General features: G+C 38.1%; 1 long non-coding RNA gene across 1 annotated transcript in view; it reads right to left on the minus strand.

Moving 5' to 3' along the window:
* LOC139184819 (uncharacterized) overlaps positions 1-25,823 on the minus strand; it is a 268,152-nt gene that overhangs the window by 104,585 nt on the left and 137,744 nt on the right. The window contains exon 2 of the long non-coding RNA XR_011568334.1: positions 11,645-11,783. This is a non-coding gene — a long non-coding RNA (uncharacterized lncRNA). The remainder of the gene's footprint in view (positions 1-11,644; positions 11,784-25,823) is intronic.

Below are 25,823 nucleotides of genomic sequence, written 5' to 3' on the forward strand. Positions count from 1 at the left end.
CCCATGGACTGTAGCCCTCAAGGCTCCTCTGTCTATGACATTTTCTGGGCAAGAATACTGGAGCAGGTTGCCATCTCCCACTCCAGGGTATCTTCCCAAGCTAGCGATTGAACCCCCATCTCTTGCATCTCCTGCATTGGCAGGCAGATTCTTTACCACTGAGCCACCAGGGAAGCCCAATATTAACGTTACTCAATCATAAGAAAGAATGCAATTTTGCTCTTTTCAAAACATGGATGGGCTAGAAGGGATGTTATGCTTATTGAAACAAGTCAAACAGAGTAAGACAAATACTGTATGTTTTCATTTATATGTATAATGGAATAAAAACAAGAAACAGGATGAATATAACAAAACAGACTCATAGATGCAGAGAACAAACTTATGGCTTCCAGTGGGCAGAAGGAGTGGGTGGAGCAAAATAAGGGGTGGGGTTTAAGATGCACAAACAACTCTGTTAAAATAATTAAGCCATAGGATATATTTTACAGCACAAGGAATATAGACAATAGTGTATAATGACTTTAAATGGAGCATGAAAAAGTGTCAGTCACTCAGTTGTGTCCAGCTCTTTGTGACCCCATGCACTGTAGCCCACTAGGCTCCTTTGTCCATGGAATTCTTCAGGCAAGGATGCTGGAGTGGGTAGACTATAACCTATAAAAACCTGAAATCGCTATGTTGTGCACCTGAAGCTAATATTGTAAATCAACTGCAACTAAAACAAGGTAGGCACTATTGTTCAAAAAAAGGATGCACTCTAGTACTCTAAGCGGTTGCTTTAATGCTTCAATTTTTATTTCACATCTGTAAAGCACTGATATTTATTTTGAAAATCAAAGGACCTATAGGAACTCTTCTTGGTCTATCTATGATGATAATAGTTGTGTCTGACATGGTAAAAATTAAGTAAAATGTAGCTGGATCTGTTCTCTCAATGGAATGGGGGATTATGTTTTAACCATTAAAGCCTACAATCTAGAGTTTACATATTATAGAGTTATATGGTAGGACAGAAAAAAACATGATTCCCATAAGAGGAATAATGATAACAAAATTATTTGATAAAGGTGTTTCATGTTATTCAAAATGTACCATCATGCCCGGTAGTCATAAGTAAATATATATAAGCACACAGAAATACATGGTTGGTTGAACTTATGTTTTAGGATTAGGATACCATGCATGCTGCTGCTGCTGCTAAGTCACTTCAGTCGTGTCTGACTCTATGCGACCCCATAGACGGCAGCCCACCAGGCTCCCCCATCCCTGGGATTCTCCAAGAAAGAAATACCATGCATGCTCACTTGTAAATGTTCATTAAACATTTTTTACTTGTTGAAAGTCACAACTTTCTTTTTCTTAATTATTTATAAATTTATATACTTTTTCCTCTCTTTTTTTTTCTCTCTCTCTCTATATGTGTGTGTACACATATATATCCTGTTAAATCACTGACAGGATACAATGAAAACCAGTTTGCAACTAGAAAGTACTTCTGTTTACAAATGCCAAAGCAAAATAAAAGTCTTCTCTTTGAGTATCATTTGCAAATGAGAAGTTTGTTTACAAGCAAGCTATGTCATATAAAAATAGCATCGCCAAGTATTTGCTTTACATAGGTACCACTTTAATAATTATTATTAATAATTTCTGGATCATAGTAATTATTAAGGAGCTCGGTTTTTCAAAGAAAATGTACCTCACAGAGTTTATTTAAAAATTTACAGTAGAGGAGAAATGTTATTTTCCCTCTTAAGAGGGGCTTATTTCTTCTTTCGTCCTTTTGGAATAAAACTGGAAAATGGAGACAGTGTCTGGGCTGAAAAAGCACAGACCTGTCAAGATGGCTCTGACTTAAGCCACTTCATTTTCAACTTTCAGCCAGCACTAAGATAGATGGACTTGAACCCTGAGTTTTATTTTAGGAGTGTTATGCACTGTCCTACGTGAAAAAGTAATGCCATCTGTAATGGGATTTTTCATTTCCCAGCTTAATTTTAACAGTTACTGCGGAAAATGTCCTACTCTTAGACTCCTAATCACCATGCAGGCTGCTTGGCTGATACTTCACCTTTATATGAATATTCATTATGAAGTCTAAAATAGACAGATCAATAGTTGTTGACCTAACTTTATCCTCTCTAGATCCAGAAAATATTACATAAAGATTTTATTATACCACCTTGCTGCAGAGCTACCTCAGGATTAAGGGGCCACAGTTGGCTGGTAGGTCCATCCCTAGGGCTCTGCCCATCATGTTCAGATCTGTGTCCTGCCTCTGAGTCCAGAGTCCTGTGGCTGGGTCAAGTCGCCATGGCTGTCAGAGGCACCTGCCACTGTGATAAGGTTATTCCTCTCATATCTCCCTGACAGGCCCCAGCCTTCATGAAAGGAAAAAGAAATAATAAATATCAAAGGAAAAAAAGACGTCTTTTTAACTTGAAATATGGTTTAGATATTTCTATTTTAAGATAACTCCTAACCATATATCTTTCTCCTTATTGATAGTTAATAATCTAGCTAATGAAGAGTCTAGTCATTTTCAATGAAATTAAGCAGCCTCTGAAACAATACAATGAAAAATATATACTAACATTTTCGGGATAGTGTCATTCCTTATGTATTTTGTTCTGTGGGTTGAAATTTATACAGAAGATTCATGGTCTTCTATCAATGACATCAAGATCACTTTTATAAAGGTGCCATGCTAGATTCAGAAATTTTTTTAAAAGGAGGATAAGGGGGAATGCCCAATTAAATTTGAATTTCTGATAAATAAGTAATTATTTATTGTAAGTATGCACCATACAATACTCAGGACATACTTCTACTAAAAACAATGCCTTGTTTATCAGAAATATAAATTTAATGGGAAATCTACTCTTTATCTGGACCCTAGTTATAAATGTATTTGACTATGTGCTGCATTGCTGCAACTAAACTTAGAAACCTCATTATTCATGCTTGGGGCTAGTGCACTGGGACGACCCAGAGGGATGGTATGGGGAGGGAGGAGGGAGGAGGGTTCAGGATGGGGAACACATGTATACCTGTGGCGGATTCATTTCGATATTTGGCAAAACCAATACAATATTGTAAAGTTTAAAAATTAAAAAAAAAAAAAGAAACCTCATTATTTAAATAGGAGAAAAATATCCAAATGGAGAAAACTTTTAAAAATGAAGATGAAACATTCATGTAACAGAAACCCTTATAAAGACATTGAAAGAAGTATCATATTTATCTGATTATCCTTTCTACCCTCATTCAGTAACTATAAGGTTGGTTGGAATGCAAAGGGTAGCTCAGTGGCTTGAGAACAGTATAATTCTCTTAAGAGAAGAAGCAGTAAATTACCAAGAAATGACTCTCCACAAGAAAATTTCTGTTTTACCAAAATCATTGTTTAACAAAAGGACGCTTAGAAAATATGGCAGGTGACAGAGAATTGAAAGGATCAATGGGTTATTGGGCACTTTTTAGACACACGTCAATGATTAGAAGTTAGATTGGATATTTATCACTTTGGTATTGTCACATAATAGTAAAAAGAGACTCATCCTAAACCACAACTCCAGTATCTATAACACCTCACATTAAAATACACTTTTTGCTCATTATGTTAAAAGGTCAACTAAACCAATAGTAAGTAGGCTACTGTATATATTTTACATATTAAAGGTACACGAGTGTGTGTACATATGTGTGTGTATATATATCTGTGTATGTATATGTATATATATCTGTGTATATATATATATATGTAGATAGATCTATATGTATGGATACATATATCACCAGATCATCTCCCAGAGCAAATGGCAGCATTGTATTGTAAATTTTAAATATGGATCTATACTTACTGTTGATAAATGCAATAGAAACAAGATAAACTTCAAGGTATGAAGTTGACATGTTTCTTTTTCCATCCTTTCTTTTTCCTAACTACTTTACAGTCTATTATTTTTCTCTTTTGCCAAATGTATCCATTTCTTAAAGAAAATAAATCACATTTTAAGAAAAAGCAGCAGAAATAATTTTTTAAAGAGCATGTGTTACTGTGGAAATAGTCCAGAGAATTCATTTAAGCAAAAGCCTTTCACACTATCAGAATATGTTTATGAAAAGGAAAATATGGTAAACAAATTGAATTGTATTAATTATAATATAAGAAAAATGTTAATCTAAATTAAAAGATACATACCCTTAGAAGCAACCATTCAAAAACAACAGAGCTATTCTACTGAGTCTGCTGCTGCTGCTAAGTCGCTTCAGTCGTGTCCGACTCTGTGCGATCCCACAGACAGCAGCCCACCAGGCTCCCCCGTCCCTGGGACTCTCCAGGCAAGAACACTGGAGTGGGTTGCCGTTTCCTTCTCCAATCTACTGAGTCTAAAGAGGTCTATTATAAAAGATTGCAAAGGTAATTTGCATTCTTGTTATGGAACTAATGAATCCAATTATGAGACTATTCTGTAATACTAACTTCATGAACTCAACTTGACTTTTCCCACAACTAGAAGAAATGAGTGAAATTTTGATTGTGTCTATGCTTGAAATACGCTTTCATGTCTACAAATTACAGTGGTAACTGTGAGCCCTGTTTGTATGTTTGAAAAAGGGACCTGTGTAGTAATAATCTTTTCATGGTTAAAATGATGACATTGATTGTTTATGTTTGGGGGGGGCAACTTTCAGCAACTTTAAATACACCTTATTGTTTTTAAAAGGCTCAGTTTGCTAATTTCTGCTACCTTCACCTTATATCTATGAGGTAACAAGCTATTTCATGTGTAGTGAATCTCTGGAGGGAAAGCTTTAGGCAATCAGGTGTTGCCTTGAGTATTATGGTTTTAGAAAAATTACAATGGAAGCAGTGGAGATGGGATATGAGTGGAGGTGATATTTAACAAGTGGTAATTCACCTTGCTGAAAACTCAAAACCCCATTAGAGATTTCCATAAAGTTTCACACTCCTAACGATCCTAACATTTTATGCTGAGGGAAAAGTTCTTATTTAGGTGTTTGACAGTAGAGCGTTGAAAGGTCATTTGTCAGCAGGGTCACTAGGCTGTGGAACTTGTCAGGAAAGCTTGATACTGCTTTGTCCCACGCTGTTGCTGTCTAACGTCTCACAGGCAGCTAGCAAGAGCAATTAGGCAAATTCTGGTTTAGCTGAGATTGACCCCTTTCAATATTTTGAAATATGCATAAGTGCCTGTCAAAGCATATCAACTGACTGTATTAATGATACAAGGAGATGCTCCTGGCAATAATCCCTACCTCCTGCAGAGGACTGAGATTTAAGGTTAACTCACCCTTCTACTACAGGTTTGCCAGGAGAAAGGTTACAGAAGGAGGTGGCAGACTGATATTGGAAAGCCTGCTATTCAACCATACGCTATTACCATCTCTGCATTTACTCTACCCTGTGTATGGTCTTATGATTATTAAAACTATGATCATAAAATTACGTTAATGCCCTTTCCACAACTGAGCTACCGATATGCTATCTCATATGTTTTAATGTGTTTTATTTTAAAATATAAAATCACAAGATTGCAAAGCGTAATCTCTGAAAGTCACTTCACTTTTACTTTTAATATCGCTTTGTATGGCCAAATATTTCATATAGGAATGGGAAAGTATGCATTGCATGCACAATGGAACATCTTTCAAAAGGTATAATCAGATGTTCATAACATCTCTGATTCTTTAGGGAAAAAATCCTATTTCACCTAAAATTTGAAAATATATGATAATGATTTATGAATTTAAGATCATTTATACTCTATGGCATTGTTAGGTCTATGATTATATGCCTAAATTTTCACATGCCTTTAAAAGAACTAACATATATGCTCTTATTCATTCATTCAAGAAATACTTACTAAGGTCAGTATGTTTCACAAAAATCTGTACAAAAAACTAAATAAGATGGAATGGGCCTTTGATCCCCAGAATTTAAAATATTAGTGAGCATTAATGGATTGACCTTGAATAACTCAATATATTTAAGTACAACTTTTTCCTTTGGGTGAATCACTCTAACTTCAAAGGAACTCTCTTTAATACCAGTATATTGAAAGAAGTCTAAGCTACAATTTCATAACAAATGTCACCTTATTTTTAGAGAGCTAGGTTGCTAACTAAAAAAGGTACTCAAAACAATCCTAGAAAATGAGCATGTACATACAAATATATACACAGTTCAATGCAAACCCTAGTTGCTAAAATAGTTAATGCTAAATGTTCTTAGACTACTATATTAATTTTTTTATTAAAACAATTAGTTGGATTTTCATTTAAAAATTATGTCCTAGGACAATCTCCCAAGTATTATGATTCAGCAGGTTAACTGTGCATCCCAGAAATAAACATTATCAACCAACCTAATGATTCAGATGCTCCATGCTGTACACTTGCAGAAACACTGCCTTAAATGAATTGTGTTGATTATTACACATCAGAACCAGGCTACAGGACTTTCATTTCTTTCTGTAAATACTAATCTGCTAAGGAACTTTTCTCCCATAATAAAAAACAAAAACAAACATTAAAAAAACACCCTGGCAAATAGATATAAAACAGTGATATTTAGATGTTGCAAGCAGGCAACATGATTCTTCAGAAAAGGGAAACAAATGAAATGAACCCTATAATTATGCCAGCTTACTTCATGGAAGTAGTTCTCAGAATTCAAAGCAGGTAAGGGGGACTTAAGCCACAGAGGGTTAACAGAGAAACTGCAGTTTGGGAGACCTGAGATAGCTAGAAACTGTGGCGCACACTGCAAGAGGACAGGGAGATGGAGAAAGAGGAGGGGGTGGGCATGGATTTATGCAGAGCTGTTCCCTCTAGTTTCTGAACACATGTAGGATACAATTCACTTCAGTTCAGTTGCTGTCATGTCCAATTCTTTGCAACCCCATGAACTGCAGCACGCCAGGCCTCCCTGTCCATCACCAACTCCCACAGTCCACCCAAACTCATGTCCATTGTGTCAGTGATGCCATCCAATCATCTCATCCTCTGTCGTCCCCTTCTCCTCCTGCCCCCAATCTTTCCCAGCATCAGGGACTTTTCAGATGAGTCAGCTCTTCACCTCAGGTGGCCTAAGTACTGGAGTTTCAGCTTCAACATCAGTCCTTCCAATGAACACCCAGGACTCATCTCTTTTTGGATGGATGGGTTGGATCTCCTTGCAGTCCAAGGGACTCTCAAGAGTCTTCAACACCACAGTTCAAAAGCATCGATTCTTCTGCACTCAGCTTTCCTTATAGTCCAATTCTCACATTCAAACATAACTATTTATAGTCCAATTCTCACATTCAAACATAACTACTGGAAAAACCATAGCCTTGACTAGACGGACCTTTGTTGACATTGTCTCTGCTTTTTAATATGCTGTCTAGGCTGGTCATAACTTTCCTTCAAAGGAGCAGGCGTCATTTAATTTTATGGTTGCAGTCACCATCTGCAGTGATTTTGGAGCCCCCCAAAATAAAGTCTGACACTGTTTCCACTGATTCCCCATCTATTTGCCATGAAGTGATGGGACTGGATGCCATGATCTTCATTTTCTGAATGTTGAGTTTTAAGCCAACTTTTTCACTCTCCTCTTTCACTTTCATCAACAGGCTCTTTAGTTCTTCTTCACTTTCTTCCATAAGGGTGGTGTCATCTGCATATCTGAGGTTATTAATATGTCTTCTGGCAACCTTGATTCCAGCTTGTGCTTCCTCCAGCCCAGCATTTCTCATGATATATTCTGTGTATAAGTTAAATAAGCAGGGTGACAATATACAGCCTTGACGTACTCCTTTACCTATTTGGAACCAGTCTGTTGTTCCATGTCCAGTTCTAACTGTTGCTTCCAGATCTTCATATAAGTTTCTCAAGAGGCAGGTCAGGTGGTCTGGTATACCCATCTCTTTCAGAATTTTCCACAGTTTATTGTGATCCACACCATCAAAGTCTTTGGCATAGTCAATAAAGCAGAAATAGATGCTTCTCTGGAACTCTCTTGCTTTTTCCATGATCCAGCAGATGTTGGCAATTTGATTTCTGGTTCATCTTAGACTCACTTAGACTGGGGAAAAATACCAGGCATAAGGCTGAATGCTCACTGAGAGTTTAAAACATCTTATATTTCCAATAAGAATGGGAAAAATTCATTAAATACTCATAGAATATTGAGTAGAATCAGAAAAAGGTACCACTTTAAGAATGAGGTAAGCCTGAGACTAAAGACTTATTTGGATCAATCCTAAGTACGTTTTGAAGAAAACTGTGAAAAGATAAACGTGTTCTCAAACAGTTTAACTGAATGCTAGGAAAAAAAAAAAAAATCAATGCTCTTCAAAGGCATACAACAAAATCTAGCACCTAATAACATAAAATTCATTAGGTAGGACATTCAAACAAAATTCCAAGGCATACAAAGAAGCAGGAAAATGTGACCCATAAGAAAAATAAGTGTCAATTAATACAAATAAGCCTACAGAAAAGGACAGATTGTGGACTTGCATGCCAAACACTATAAAACAGAAATTACAAATGTTATAAATATACTCAGGAGTGTAAGGGCTTCCCTAGAGGCTCAGCAGTAAAGTATCTACCTACAATACCGGAGACGTGGTTCTATCTTTCACTCTGGAAGATCCCCTGAAGAAGGGCAGGAAAACCCATTCCTGTATTCTTATTAGGAAAATCCCATGGACAGAGGAGCCTAGAGGGCTACAGTCCATGGGGTTGCAAAGAATTGGACATGACTGAAGCGGCATGCGTGCAGGAGTGTAAAGGAAAACTTTAAAATGATGGTGAGAAACACAAAAGATGTAAAAAAGAAAACAATGGAACAACTAGCAATAAAAAATACAAATAAAAATGAAACTACTTAACTGAATAGGATTGATAGCATATGAAACACTGCAAAAGAAAATATCAGTGAACTTGAAAAAGTAGCAATATGAGATATATTAAAATAAAGTTCAGAGATAAATACACTGAAAAAACAAATGGAACATCAGCAACAGGTTGGACAATATCAAGCTGTCTAGCATATATAATTCAAACCACAGAATCATGGAGAGAGAGGGTGGTGAATGGTGTGAGAAGACAGAATAAAAATTTGAAAAAATAATCAAAACTGATAAAAACTATAAACTAAGATCCAAGAAGCTCAAAAAATTGCAAGAAGAAAAATGATAAAGATGCACACTCTAAAACACTAAAGATATTCTTAAAATGGTGACAAAAAGATCTTAAAAACAGCCAGAGAAGTATTACACACAGAAGACCAAAGATATAACAAACGTATTTTCAGAAACTATGCAAACCAGATGGGAAATGGCATCTTTATATTACTGAAGGAAAAAAAATCAATCCTCAACTGTCTACACAAGGAAAATATTATTTCACAAATGAAGACAAATTAAAGACTTTTCAGGAAAGAAAAAAATAAAGCTGAGCATTATTTCTGTCATTAGACTCTCTACAGGCAGGAAGAGGGAGATAACAGATGGGATCTGAATCTTTATAAAGGAGTGAGTAGTGCCAGATGACTAGCTGTTAAAGGCAAAAATAATAGCAGTGTGCTGTGGGGTTTATAACTTCGGTTCAGTTCAGTCACTCAGTTGTGTCCAACTCTTTGCGACCCCATGGACTGCAGCACACCAGGCTTCCCTGTCCATCACCAACTCCCAGAGCTTTCTCAAACATGTCCATCGAGTCAGTGACACCATCCAACCATCTCATCCTCTGTCATCCCCTTCTCCTCCTGCCTTCGATCTTTCCCAGCATCAGGGACTTTTCAAATGAAGTCAGTTCTTTGCATCAGGTGGCCAAAGTATTGGAGTTTCAGCTTCAGCATCAGTCCTTCCAAAGAACACCCAGGACTGATCACCTTTAGAATGGACTGGTTAGATCTCCTTGCAGTCCAAGGGACTCTCAAGAGTCTTCTCCAACACCACAGTTCATAAGCATCAATTCTTCTGCACTCAGCACTCTCACATCCGTACATGACTACTGGAACAACCATAAGCCTTAACTAGACAGATCTTTGTTGGCAAAGTAATATCTCTGCTTTTTAATGTGCTATCTAGGTTGGTCATAGCTTTTCTTCCAAGCAGTAAGTGTCTTTTAATTTCATGGCTGAAATCACCATCTGCAGTGATTTTGGAGCCCAAAAAAATAAAGTCTGTCACTGTTTCCATTGTTTCCACATCTATTTGCCATGAAGTGATGGGACCAGATGTCATGATCTTAGTTTTCTGAATATTGAGTTTTAAGCCAACTTTTTCACTCTCCTCTTTCACCTTCATCAAGAGGCTTTTTCATTCTTCACTTTTTGCCATAAGAGTGGTGTCATCTGCATATCTGAGGTTATTGATATTTCTCCCGGCAATCTTGATTTCAGCTTGTGCTTCATTCAGTCCAGCATTTCACATGATGTACTCTTCATATAATTTAAATAAGCAGGGTGACAATATACAGCCTTGACATACTCCTTTTCCTATTTGGAACCAGTCTGTTGTTCCATGTCCAGTTCTAACTGTTGCTTCTTGACCTGCACACAGATTTCTCAGGAGGAAGGTCAGGTGGTCTGGTATTTCCATCTCTTTAAGAATTTTCCACAGTTTGTTTATATCTTATGTAGAACTAAAATGTATGACTATGTTAGCATGAGGGCAGGGAGAATAGGAATAGAAGTTCTTTAATACTGGATGGGAAGTGATACAATGCTAATTAAAGTGATAGTGATAAGCTAAAGGTATATACTGTGAAACCCACAGACAAAACTAGAACAAAACAACATATGCTAGTAAGCAAATAGTGGAAACAAAATGTAATCAAAAAATAACATTCATGCAAAAGAAGCTAAGGAAAGAGAAAGAATATCCAAAGAATAAATAAAACACCAAGATGGTAGATTTAAAACTAAACATATCAAAAATCACATTAGATTTCTGTGATCTAATACTTCAATCAAAAGATAGATATTGTCAATGTGGATACTATATGAAGTCTGCATAAAGCCCATATTAAGGATAGAAATACAAGTAAGTTAAAAGTAAGAGGATTCAGAAATATACACCATGCAAAAATTAATTTTAAAAAGCTTCAGAATAGAAAGTAACCCCTTGATTCCAGACAAGATGGCAGAGTAGAAGGACCTGAGTTCACCTCCTCTCCCCAATATAACAAAATCACAACTAACAGCTGAACAACCATCAAATGAAAGGCTGGAACCTACCAAACAGGATATTTTACATTTGGAGACAAGGAAGAAGTCACAGGGAGATGGAGTGAGAGTTCTGAGACCCACATCAGACTCCTCAGCCAGAGTGTCTGGCAATGTCACTGATGAAGATAAAGGCAAAAAATTCTCAACAAAATACTAGTAAACTGAATTCAACAAGATATTAAAAGGATCATACATCATGATCAAGTCACATTTATCTCAGAGATGCAAGGATTCTTCAATATATGCAAATTAGCATGATGCACTACATTAACATACTGAAGAATAAAAACCATGTCATCTCAATAGATATAGCAAGAGCTTTAAGACAAAATTTAACATCTATTTATGATTAAAAAAAAAACTCTCCAGAAAGTGAGCATAGAGGGAACTTACCTCAACATAACAAAGGCTATGTATGGCAGAGTCACAAATAATGTCATTCTCAACGTTGAAAAGTGAAAGCATTCTAAGAACAGGAACAAGACCAGGATGTCCGCCGTTGCGACTTTTATTCAACATAGTTCTGGAAGCCCTAGCCATGGCAATCAGAGAGGAAAAATCAATAAAAGGGATCAAAATGGGAAAAGAAGTAGTAAAACTGCTACTATTTGCAGATGGCATGATACTATACATAGAAAATCCTAAAAATGCTGTCATAAAACTCCTAGAACTTATCAATAAATTTGGTAAATTTTCAGGGTACAAAATTAATATGCAGAAATCTCTAGCATTTCTATATAAAAAATGAAATATTAGAAAGAGAAATTAAAGAAACAATCCTACTTATCATCATATAAAACAGAATAAAATACTTAGGAATAAATCTATCTAGGGAGGAAAAAGACCTGTACTCTGAAAACTATAAGATGCTGATAAAAGAAAACTATAAGATGCTGATACAGATACAAATATGATACCATGTCCTTGGATTAGAAGAATCAATATTGCCAAACAACTATACTATTCAAGGCAATTCAATGCAATCCCTATCCTATCAAAATACCAATGACATTTTCACAGAACTAAAACAAACAAACAAAAAAATTAAATTTGTATGAAAACACAAAAGATCCAGAATATCCAAGGCAATCCTGAGAAAGAAAAAAACAGAGCTGGAGGAATCAGGCTCCAAAACTTCAGACTATACTAGAAAGCTAAAGTCACAAAGACAGTATGGTATTGGCGCAAAAATATAAATACAGATCAACGATACAGGATAGAAAGCCCAGAAATAAACCCACGCTTCTACTGTCACCTAATCTATGACAAATTAGGCAAGAATATACAATGAAGAAAAGACAGTCTTTGCAATAAGTGTTGCTAGAAAAATTGGAAATAACATGTAAAGATGAAATGAGAACATTCTCTAACACCATACCCCAAAATAAACTCAAAATGGAGGAAAGACCTAAATATAAAACCGGACACTATAAAAATCTTAGAGGAAAACATAGGCAGAACACTGACAAAAATCTCAGCAATATGTTTTTGGATTCACCTCCTGGAGTACTGATAATAAACAAAAATAAACAAATGGAATCTAAGTAAGCTTAAAAACTTTTTCAAGGCAAAGAAAACCACAAATAAAATTTAAAAAATATAACATATATAATGTGAGAAGGTATTTGCAAGCAAAATAACTGACACAGGGTGGATCTCCAAAAATATATAAACAGCTCCTTCAATTCAATATCAAAAAAGCAAACAACCCAATCAGAAAATGGGCAGAAGATCTGAACACAAGAATCTGAAGATTCTTCTCCAATGAATACACACAGATGGCCAAGAGGAACATGAAAAGATGCTCAATGTTAGTAATTATATAAGAAATACAAATCAAAACTACAATGACATATCACCTCACACTGGTCAAAATGGACATTATCAAAAAGCCTAAAAACTGTAAATGCTAGAAAGGGTGTAGAGAAAAGGGAACACTCCTACACTGTAGCACATGTGCATGCTGAGTCATGTCTGACTCTTGTGACCTTTTGGCCTGTAGCCCACCAGGATCCTCTGTCCATGGGATTTCCCAGGCAAGAATACTGGAGTGGGTTGCCATTTCCTTTGCTAGGGGATCTTCCTGACCCAGGGATTGAACCTACATCTCCTGCATCTCCTGCACAGTAGATGGATTCTTTACCACTGAGCCATCAAGGTGGGAATGTAAACTGGTGGAGCCACTATGGAAAGCAGTATGGAGGTTCCTTAAAAAACTGACAATAGAACTGCCATATGATCCAACAATCTCTCTCCTGGCATATATCTTGAGAAAGACATAATTCGAAAACACGCATGCACCACAATTTTTACTGCAGCATTATTTACAGTAGATTTAAAAATCAAACCATGTACCTGCCAGAGACACTCAGAGGGCACAAACAAAACATTGTGCACACCCAGACCCAGGGAAAGAAGCAGTGACTCCACAAGACTCTGAGCCAGACCTGCCTTTGAGTGTGTGAGTGTCTCCTGTGGAGGCATGGGTCAGCAGTGGCCTGCCACAAGGACAGAGGCTCTGGCTGCAGCAGAGCAGTCCTGGGAGGTGCAGCATGTGTCATAAGTCCTCTTGGAGGAGGTCACCATTAGCCCCACTAAAGAGCCACCAACCAGGCAACTCACAAACTTGAGGATAATTATACCAAAGAAGTTTTCACACTGATGCTAAAGTTCTAGGGCCCACAACAGATTCCCAACCTGGGGATCCAACACAGAGACTGAGAACTCCCAGAGAATTTGAGTTTGAAGGCCAGTGGGATTTGATAACAGAAATTCCACAGGACTGGGGAAACAGAGACTATTGGAGGGCACAAACGCTTATGTGCACCAGGACCCAGGACAAAGGATTAATGACCCCACAAGAGACTGAGCCAGGCTTCCCTGTGAGTGTTCAGGAGTCTCCAGCAGAGATATGGGTCGACAGTGGCCTGCCACAGGGTCAGGGACACTGACTGCAGTAATCCTGGGAGGCATGTCACGCTGGCATAAGTTCTTTTGGAAGAGGTCACCATTATTCCTACCATAGACCAAACTACAGGGAGGGAAACAGTGCACCCATCAGCAGAAGATTGGATTAAATACTTGCTGTGCACGGCCTTGTGCACCAGAGCAAGGCACAGTTTTCCCCACAGCCAGTCCCTCCCATCAGAAAATTCCCACAAGACTCATCCTCATCCATCAGAGAGCAAACAGAATGAAAACCACAATCAAAGAAAACTAACCAAACTGATCACATAGATCACAGCCTTGTCTAACTCAATGAAACTATGAGTCATGCTAAGTAGGACCACCCAAGATGGACCAGTCATTGTGGAGAGTTCTGATAAAACGTGGTCCAGTGGAAAAAGGAATGGCAAACCACGTCAGCATTCTTGCCTTGAGAATCCCATGAATAATATGAAAGGCAAAAACATACAACACTGAAAGATGAACTTCCCAGGTCAGTAGGTACCCAAAATGCCACTGGAGAAGAGCAGAGAAATAGCACTAGAAGAAATGGACTGAGCCAAAGCAGAAACAACACTCAGTTGTGGGTATGTCTGGTGGTGAAAGTAAAGTCTGATGCTCTAAAGAATAATACTGCATAGGAACCTGGAATGTTAGGTCCATGAATCAAGGTAAATTGGAAGTGGTCAAACAGGAGATGGCAAGAGTAAACATTGATATTTTAGAAATCAGTGAAATAAAATGGACAGAAATGGGCTAATTTTATTCAGATGACCATTATATCCACCACTGTGGGCAAGAATCCCTTAGAAACAATGGGGTAGCCCTAATACTCAACAAAAGAGTCCAAAATGTAGTACTTGAGTGCAATCTCAAAAACAACAGAATGATCTTGGTTCAATTCCAAGGCAAACTATTCAATATCACAGTAATCCAAGGCTATGCCCCAACCACTAATGCCAAAGAAGCTGAAGTTGATTTGTGCTATGAAGACCTACAAGACCTTCTGGAACTAACACCAAAAAAGATGTACTTATCATTCATCACAGGTGACTGGAATGCAAAAGTAGGAAGTCAAGAGATACCTGGAGTAACAGGCAAGTTTGGCCTTGGAATACAAAATGAAGCAGGGCAAAGGCTAACGGAGTTTGCCAAGAGAACACAGTGGTCATAGCAAACACCCTCTTCCAACAACACAAGAGACAACTCTACATATGGACATTACCAGATGGTCAATACCAACATCAGATTATTATATTATTTGCATCCGAAGATGGAGAAGTACTATACAGTCAACAAAAACAAGACCTGGTGCTGACTATGGTTCATATCATGAGCTCCTTATTGCAAAATTCAGACGTTATATTGAAAAAGTAGGGAAAACCAGTAGGCCATTCAACTATGACCTAAATCAAATCCCTTATGATTATACAGTAGAAGTGATAAACAGACCCAAGGGATTAGATCTGATAAACAGAGTACCTGAAGAACTATGGACAGAGGTTTGTAACACTGTACAGGAGGCAGTGATCAAATCACCCAAAGAAAAAGAAATGAAAAAAGGTAAAATGGTTGTCTGAGGAGGCCTTACAAATAGCTGAGAAGAGGAGAGAAGTGAAACACAAAGGAGAAAAGGAAAGATATACCCATCCGAATGCAGAGTTCCGAAGAATAGCAAGGAGAGATAAGAAAGTTTTCCTAAGTGAACAATGCAAAGAAATATAAGAAACCAATAAAATGGGAAAGAGTAGAGATCTCTTCAAGAAAATTAGAGATACCAAGGGAAAATTTCATGCAAAGATGGGCACAATAAAGGATGGAAACGGTATGGGCCTAACAGAAGCAGAATAAATTAGGAAGAGGTGGCAAGAATACACAGAAGAACTGTAAGAAAAATACCTAAATGAATCAGATAGCCACCATGGTGTGATCAGTCACCTAGAGCCAGACATCCTGGAGTGCAAAGTCAAGTGAGCCTTAGGAAGCATCATTACGAACAAAGCTAGTGGAGGTGATGGAATTTCAGATGAGCTATATCAAGTCCTACGAGATGATACTGTTGTAGTGCTGCACTCAGTATGCCAGCAAAACTGGAAAACTCAGCAGTGGCCACAAGACTGGAAAAGGTCAGTTTTTATTCTGGTCACAAAGAAGGATGATGCCAAATAATGTTCAAACTTCCAAACAACTGCACTCATTTCACATGCTAGCATGGTCATGAGCAAAATCCTCCAAGGGCTTCAACCAAGAACTCCCAGATGTTCAAGCTGGATTTGGAAAAGGCAGAGAAACCTAGATCAACCTGCGAACATCCATTGGATTATAGAAAAACCATAAGAATTCCAGAAAAACATCTACTTCTGTTTCATTGACTACACTAAAGCCTTTGACTGTATGGATCACAACAAACTTGAAAATTCTGAAAGTGATGGGAATACCAGAACACCTTACCCGTCTCTTGAGAAGTCTGTAGGTAGGTCAAGAAACAACAGAACAAGACATGGAACAACAGTCTGGTTCAAAATTGGGAAAGGAACACATTAAGACTGTAAACTGTCACCCTGCTTATTTAACATATATGCAGAGTAATCGTGCAAAATGCTGGGCTAGATGAAGCACAGCCAGAATCAAGATTGCCGGGAGAAGTATCAATAAACTCAGATATGCAGATGAAATCACCCTTAAAACAGAACAATCCCATACATGACTACTGGAAAAGCCATAGCTTTGACTAGATGGACCTTTGTTGGCAAAGTAATGTCTCTGCTTTTTAATATTCTGTCTAGGTTGGTCATAACTTTTCTTCCAAGGAGCAAGTGTCTTTTAATTTCATGGCTGCCGTCACCATATGCAATGATTTTTGAGCCCCTCCCCCCAAATAAAGTCTCTCACTGTTTCCACTGTTTCCCCATCTATTTGCCATGAGGTGATGGAACCAGATGCCATGATCTTAGTCTTCTGAATGTTGAGTTTTAAGCCAACTTTTTCACTCTCCTCTTTCACTTTCATCAAGAGGCTCTTTCATTCTTCTTCTCTTTCTGCCATAAGGGTGGTGTCATCTGCATATTGAGGTTATTGATATTTCTCCCAGCAATCTTGATTCCAGCTTGTGCCTCATACACCCCAGTGTTTCTCACGATGTACTCTGCATATAAATTAAACAAGCAGGGTGACAATACACAGACTTGATGTTATTCTTTCCCTATTTGGAACCAGTCTGTTGCTCCATGTCCAGTTCTAACTGTTGGTTCCTGACCTGCATCCAGATTTCTCCAGAGGCAGGTCAGGTGGTCTGGTATTCCCATCTCTTTCAGAATTTTCCACAGTTTGTTGTGGTCCATACAGACAAGGTTTTGGCATAGTCAATAAAGCAGAAGTAGATGTTTTTCTGGAACTCTCATATTTTTTCGATAATCAAGGTAGTCATTTCTAAAAACAATCAGTCCTGAATATTCATTGGAAGGACTGATGCTGAAGCTCCAATACTTTGGCCACCTGATGTGAAGAGCTGACTCACTGCAAAAGACCCTGATACTGGGGGAAATATTGAAGGCAGGAGGAAAGGGGGATGTCAGAGGACAAGATGGTTGGATGGCATCACTAAGTTTGAGCAAGCTCCAGGAGATGGTGAAGGACAGGGAAGCCCAGCGTGCTGGAATCCATGAGGTCAAAAAGAGTCTGACATGACTGAGCCCACTAACAACAACATTTACAGTAGCCAATTATGCCAGCAACCTAAATGTCCATTGACAGAGGAATGGATAAAAAGATGTGGTGCCTGTCTACAATGAAGTATCACTTAGCCATAAGAGAGAATAAAATAACATCATCTGCAGCAAGATGGATGGACCTAGACATTATCATACTAAGTGAAGTAAATCAGACAGAGAAAGATGTATCATGTGATATCACGCATATGTGGAATCTAATTTTTTTAAATGATACAAGTGAACTTATTTAGAAACTGAAACAGACTCATAGATTTCAGAAACAAACTTATGGTTACTAAAGGGGAAGGTAGGATAAATTAGTCTGGGATTAACATGTACACATTATTATATATAAAACAGATAACCAACAAGGCCTTACTTATAGCACCCATCTGCTTGGCCCTACTCAGTATGCTGCAGTAACCTACATGGGTATCACAATAAAAATTAGACAATATTTTACAGTGTATCAAAATGAAAACATCAACTCTTTTGGTTCACATCGAAAAAAGTACTTAGAGGGAAATTCACAGTGTTAGGTGTTTCCATTAGAAAACAAAAAATGTGCCTAATGAATTATCTTAGTTTTTACTTAAACTAAAAAATCTAGAGAAAATTAAACACAAACCAAGTAGAAGAAAATAAGTAATAAAAATAATAAGTCAATAAAATATAAAGCAGAAGAATAAAGGGAAAAGTTAATGAAAGCAAAAGTTGGTTCTTTAAAAATATCAATAAAGTTGATAAATATCTATCCACTGATTAAGGAACAAAAGGACATAAATTAGCCATACATGGAAAAATTAGGGATTAGTAGGTATACTTCCTTTTTGAAAACTAATATTAAAGGAATATTATGAACATTTCTATGCCTGTAAATTTGAAAACTTGAAAGACACAGATTAGAAGTTCACTGAAGAATAAATAGTAATATAGAAAACTATATGTATAAAAAATCAAATTCTTATTCAAAAGCCTTCATACAGAGCAAAACCAAAATCTGAGATAACACAATAATGAAAAGAGAATATCTGGCATAGTTTTTGTTCTTTAGTTATCACAGCCTAACCTACCTTAATCTTACTAAGATAATAGCCATAATACACTAAACCGTGGAGATCTCTGGCCTCTGGAAGATTAAAGGGTAGCAAGACAGAACTCTAACCTGAGAAAGCTGTTTAGCCTCTGGCTGGATGTCACAGTTTAGCAAAATGAGAGCAATCAAAGCACCATGCTTAAAGGTGGTCAGTTTCAGGAGCTCTTACCAGACTTATATATGTGCTGTGTGCTGAGTCACTCACTCGTGTCCGACTCTGTGCAGCCTCATGGAGCCCACTGGGCTCCTCTGTCCATGGGGATTCTCCAGGCCAGAATATTGGAGCAGGTTGCCATGTCCTCCTCCAGGAGATCCTCCCAACCTAGGAATTGAATCCAGGTCTCCAGCATCGAAGGCTGATTCTTTGCCATCTGAGCCACCAGGGAAGCCCAAGAATACTGGAGTGGGTAGCCTATCCCTTCTCCACAGGAGCTTCCTGACTCAGGAATTGAACTGGGGTCTCCTGCATTGCAGGCTGGTTCTTTACCAGCTGAGCTACCCAGGAAGCCTTGCAAGTATGAGCTCCGTACATACTGTACATGAATCTGGCTGGGGTCTTAGTCAGAGGTTGGCTTTCTGAAACCCCTCATTTCTGTTTTTGAGAGATTCTGTTTCCCATTTTAAGCTGAATTTGTCAGGGATAAAAATCACTAGTGAAATTGTAGAGTGGGCCTGTTTGCTGCTTGTGAGCTTAACTGCTCCAGGAGTCACCCCAAAGTCATTTCAGCCTGTCTCACATGTCTCAGATTATACCTCCGGCAATCTAAGACCACCATGGCTGCACAGGTCGCTGAACGACCAGTTCTTAACTGCCACCCTCAGATGAGCAGTATTTTAATTAATGAGTGGGTTTCCCTATGGGACCACTGCACAGTAAGATCCTGCATGCCACAAAGATTTTAACTCATGAATTAGTTGATTATTAAACACACACACACACACACACACACAGCCCTGATAGTCTTCTAAACGGTTCTTGCTGCTGTTGCTGCTGCTAAGTCGCTTCAGTCGTGTCCGACTCTATGCGACCCCATGGACTGCAGCCTACCAGGCTACTCCGTCCATGGGATTCTCCAGGCAAGAACACTGGAGTGGGTTGCCATTTCCTTCACCAAAACGGTTCTTACAGATCATCATCTCACAAAATGGGCCAAGCATTTATCCCTGGAGAAGCCAAGCCACCCCTAAGTTCTAACTGGATGGCGGGGACCTGGGACAGGACCGTCACTTGAAGGCAGGTCTCTGGAAACAGCACTGCTCCCCGCACCAGACCTGTTGCCCCCTCCCCTGTTTACAGCCTTGCCAAGGACCACCCCCACCAGCCCTCTCAGTGATCCTTAGACTTCCTCAATCATCTCCCTAATTTCGTGCTTCCCCAAAGTTTTCTTGCATCACCTTTCACACATAATTTGTGCTTATATACAGTTAAGTACTTATATATACATATATAGTGTGTGTGTGTAGTTAAATATAATACTTATTTATTTATTTCTAGAAATGTCAAGGAGTCCGGTCAATCAAGTGCAAGTCTATTTGTAAGGCGCTGTGGTCTATTTACTCTGCTGCTGCTGCTGCTAAGTCACTTCAGCAGTGTCTGACTCTGTGCGACCCCATAGACGGCAGATCACCAGGCTCCCCCGTCCCTGGGATTCTCCAGGCAAGAACACTGGAGTGGGTTGCCATTTTCTTCTCCAATGCATGAAAGTGAAAAGTGAAAGTGAAGTCGCTCAGTCGTGTCCGACTCTTAGCGACCCCATGGACTGCAGCCTACCAGGCTCCTCTGTCCATGGGATTTTCCAGGCAAGAGTACTGGAGTGGGGTGCCATTGCCTTCTCTGTTATTTACTTTAGTCCTCTGTTAAGAGTATCTCTTCCTTGAAGGTAAATGAAACACAGACAAATTCCTACCTACACACTCCCTTTTCCTGACTTCTGTGTAAACACATCCTTTTTTCAAATGTTACTATCACCAAAAAAAAAACGGCAGTTTCCTCTTACTGTCAAAATGGACTATGCTTTTCCCATCCTTTTTTCAACTTGGAATTATGAAGACATTTAAAGTAATTTCTGCAGAGAATTCATATCATCCTATATGTTAATTTTACTATTCCAGTTTTTACAGACTAATGCCTTATTGTTCCGTCATTCAATAAATATTTATTGGGCACCTACTATGTATCAAGCATGACTCTAGGTGATGGGAACAGAGTGAATAGGCTGAAATTCCCACTAAGAAAACTTATATTCTAAAGAGGGAGGCAGACAAGAAATAAGCATGTAAATTCAGTACTGGAGAGTGCTATAAAGCACTTTAGTAATTAATCTTTCACCATCCCAAATATTTTGTTTGCATTGGATTTTGGGTTTTTTTAGTTTTTCTACAATCCTGGATTAGAATTGAAAGATACATTTACAAACTTTAGGAATATTAACACATTCAAGAAAAACAGTGGATGTTACTTGTACTTTAAAATAGTCAATTGTGCTATGAAAATTGATCGACTATCTAACATTTGTTGGGGAGGCAATACATTTAAAAATACCATACAGTAAGCTTATCTTTTTCTTCAAAATATATGTGAGCTAAAAAGCATTCTATAAATAGAGTAATAATTAACACATTGCACATATTTAAATTCAGAACACTTACAGAAGTGCTTTCACAGCTCCAAAGCTGTTCCTGTGGATGAAACACCTAAGGAAGATGAGGTTGAGTGTGGCCATATTGCTTCTTATTCCTAGCTTTACTGTGCTATAGATAAATTCAAAGGGAGTTTAGAAATAGCAAAGCTGCTATGCCATGCTGATTTCTCCAGGAAACAAGATTCATTTCAATCAAGCATGACTTTCAGGACAGGCAGTATCTGGATGATAAGAAATCATACCACTAAAATATCTGCTAGAAAATGATAGGTTAGTAAGTAGTCCTATATCAAATGGCAAACTATATCTTTCTTTACATTGAAGTATAGTTGACTTACAATATTGTGTTAGTTTCAGGCATATAGCAAAATGATCCAGTTACACATATATGTGTGTGTATGTGTGTGTGTATATACATATATATATATTCTTTTTCCAATTTTTTACATTATACTCTATTGTAAGATATTGAATATATATAGTTCCCTGTCCTATACAGTAAATTCTTGTTGTTGGTAAAACTATATCTTAAATCACAAAGAAATATAAAGGATGGATCACTATGCATCCTAGTTCAGTTCAGTTCAGTCACTCAGTCATGTCCAACTCTTTGCGACCCCATAAATCGCAGCACGCCAGGCCTCCCTGTCCATTACCAACTCCAGGAGTTCACTCAGACTCATGTCCATCGAGACAGTGATGCCATCCAGCCATCTCATCCTCTGTCATCCCCTTCTCCTCCTGCCCCCAATCCCTCCCAGCATCAGAGTCTTTTCCAATGAGTCAACTCTTCCCATGAGGTGGCCAAAGTACTGGAGTTTCAGCTTTAGCATCATTCCTTCCAAAGAAATATCAGGGCCAATCTCCTTCAGAAAGGACTGGTTGGATCTCCTTGCAGTCCAAGGGACTCTCAAGAGTCTTCTCCAACACCACAGTTCAAAAGCATCAATTCTTCGGCACTCAGCCTTATTCACAGTCCAAATTTCACATCCATACATGACCACAGGGAAAACCATAGCCTTGACTAGATGGACCTTTCTTAGCAAAGTAATGTCTCTGCTTTTGAATATGCTATCTAGGTTGGTCATAACTTTCCTTCCAAGGAGTAAGCGTCTTTTAATTTCATGGCTGCAGTCACCATCTGCAGTGATTTTGGAGTCCAAAAAAATAAAGTCTGCCACTGTTTCCACTGTTTCCCCATCTATTTCCCATGAAGTGATGGGACCGGGTGCCATGATCTTCGTGTTCTGAATGTTGAGCTTTAGGCCAACTTTTTCACTCTCCACTTTCACTTTCATCAAGAGGCTTTTTAGTTCCTCTTCACTGTCTGCCATAAGGGTGGTATCATCTGCATATCTGAGGTTATTGATATTTCTCCCGGCAATCTTGATTCCAGCTTGTGTTTCTTCCAGTCCAGCGTTTCTCATGATGTACTCTGCATATAAGTTAAATAAGCAGGGTGACAATATACAGCCTTGACGTACTCCTTTACCTATTTGGAACCAGTCTGTTGTTCCATGTCCAGTTTTAACTGTTGCTTCCTGACCTGCATCCAGATTTCTCAAGAGGCAGGTCAGGTGGTCTGGTATTCCCATCTCTTGAAGAATTTTCCACAGTTTATTGTGATCCACAGGGACCTCTTAAATGACTGCTAGATTGTTATTGTATTCTCTAAATATCTTGCAAGGTGTAACTTCTGACTTCTCTGAAACAAAACTATTGAGCAACTGATAAGCTGTTAGGCATGCATTACAAAGCAGAAGAAGGAAAGGAGAAAATGTTTCACTTTTTCAAGAAACAGAAAATGTTAGCCCAGATCTAATGGTGAGTGTCTAAATCTGAATGTACCTTTAAATCACAGCTTTGATTCTGTGTCCCCTCAAAGCACAGGGAATCTGGTAATTTTTCTTTCTTTTTCTTCACACTTTTTTAAAAATGACAGAACAAAGAGTTAACATGAGCCAACTCAGGGAAAATAGTAACATGTCTAAGGAGAAAAGATAATCTTCTCAGGAAGTTAGAGGAAGAACCAGCAGAGAAAAGAGTGAATGATGCCAAATTAAGATGGAGAGTCAGATATAAATAAAAGCGTCCATTATTCCAGGGTTTGACAGATGTTTTCTGTAAAGAACCAGTAGTAAATATTTTAGGCTTTGCAGGCCATATGGTCTTGGCTGCACCTAATCAACTAACATTATAGTGTGAGAGCAGACACAGGCAATACCCAAATGTTCCAATAAAGCTTTATTTATAGATGCTAAATTTGAATTTCATATAATCTTCCTGTGTAATAAAACATGATTTTTCTTTTATTTTTTCCCAAACATCTAGAAATGCAAAAATCATTCTTAGCTGACAGGCTATATAATATGCTGCAGACCAAATGTGGCCCATAGTTTTCTAATCCCTATAATATCCTAGGAACATACAAGACTAAGGGCTGCATGAAAATTTCATTTTATGTTACTGCAGACTAAATGGTTTAAATTGATAATACACATGATACTTAATGCACAGTTTTAAAATATGTGATTATGAAAATAAAGTTATATTTCTTATTTGGTTTATTGTGTATATCCAAATTCTTTCATTCCCTTGTGATATTGAATCCAAAAATGAAAGAGCAGTACCTAACTAATAAGTTAACTCCTTGAGAGCCAAAGCTGAAAATCTGGGTCACAGAGGTAAAATCAAGTTACTGACAAAATATGTGTGAGACAAAATGAGGGAGAGGGAGGTGGGGTGAGAAAATGGTCATCGCAGTTGTATTTTGACTATCCTTGACATATAATCACACCCTCAAAAGACTGAAAGAATCTTCAAGTCCTCATAATAGTGGATTCCTACAAATTCCCATAAGTGTATTCACTTTGGATTTCCTCGTTTTCTATCCCTAAACAATTACTGTTTCCACAGTCCTGCACTCTACCAACTGAGCTATCGAAGGAGCTTAATCACTGACTTCTAAAAACCACAGTACTAAAAAAGGAGATCTTTATTTCCAGGGGTGATTCCTGTCCAATCAGGAGTAACCTGAGGACCTGAGTCAGGACTTCATGCTTTCTATGCTCTGAATCCATCCAGTGACGAGGGCTGCTGGAGGATCACATTGAAGCGGACTTGCTAGAGATCTTAACAGCTTTCTACTAGAAGAGACTGGCTAAGATGATACAGATGGTGATAACATGTCTGGAAGTGTCACTATGCTAAAGAGTAAGCAATAGCAAAATAAAGCAGGACCTCATCTTCAAGAAACACTGATATCATGCTGCAAGGCTCAGAACTGCCTGCACATTTATGTTTCCATCAAGTGTTTCTTTTTGTACAGTCTTCATGTTGAATTCAATGGTTTTCAAAACTTTGTTTTTATAGTGGCAGATTAAGAATTCAGCACAAAAATCTCAAGTTAGAACTATCAGTCCAAAGTGGGGCTCCCCTGGTTGACTGTGGGTGACTCCATTGCTTGGGGTTCTCTCATCTAATTCACTGGCTCTTGAGGATTCTTGGCATGTCATTCCACAATTACTGGTCTTTACTATTTTTACTTACCATTTACTTTTGCTTTGCAAAGGTAGAGTTTTTCTCCAGCCATATATAGAAATGGCAACTTATTAAAAAATCTTCTTGTTCAGAATAAAATTTAACACACATCTGTTAATAAAGTTTATGATAAATTTCAAACAAGATTCTTTACCCTTTCCCAGAACGAGTAAGGATCTTCAGTATTGCTCACTGTAGATTACTAAATGGTTTATTTCCCCTTCTGTTTGCCCCTGTAAATTTTTTCTTTGACTTCAATACATGTAATTTTGAAAATATCCATATAGTGTCTCCTTCATGTACAGCACTCACAGATATTGTTATAGAAGGCATAAGCTTCGTGGGCAGGGTTGGTGGGGGGAGATGGAGAAGAGAGAGAGAAGTTGAGCTCTTGCTAACAGGAAACATCTCAGTGATTCAATTGGAAAGATTTCTAGAGACGGCAGTGAAACCCAGATAGAAAAGCAACCTCCAACTGTGAACAGTCATGGGAAATTGGAAGATAGAAGGACACGCATAATTTTGCCTGGCTGACAAATTAGCATTCATTCCAGTCTATGAATACACGGCTTTGGACTGCCCACAATTAAAGTGCCAGCTTAGCTTTTAATTCAAGGGGCATTATAAAGATCAGAAGA

Source organism: Bos indicus, chromosome 9 (assembly GCF_029378745.1).
Source record: "Bos indicus isolate NIAB-ARS_2022 breed Sahiwal x Tharparkar chromosome 9, NIAB-ARS_B.indTharparkar_mat_pri_1.0, whole genome shotgun sequence".
Classification (NCBI taxonomy): domain Eukaryota; kingdom Metazoa; phylum Chordata; class Mammalia; order Artiodactyla; family Bovidae; genus Bos; species Bos indicus.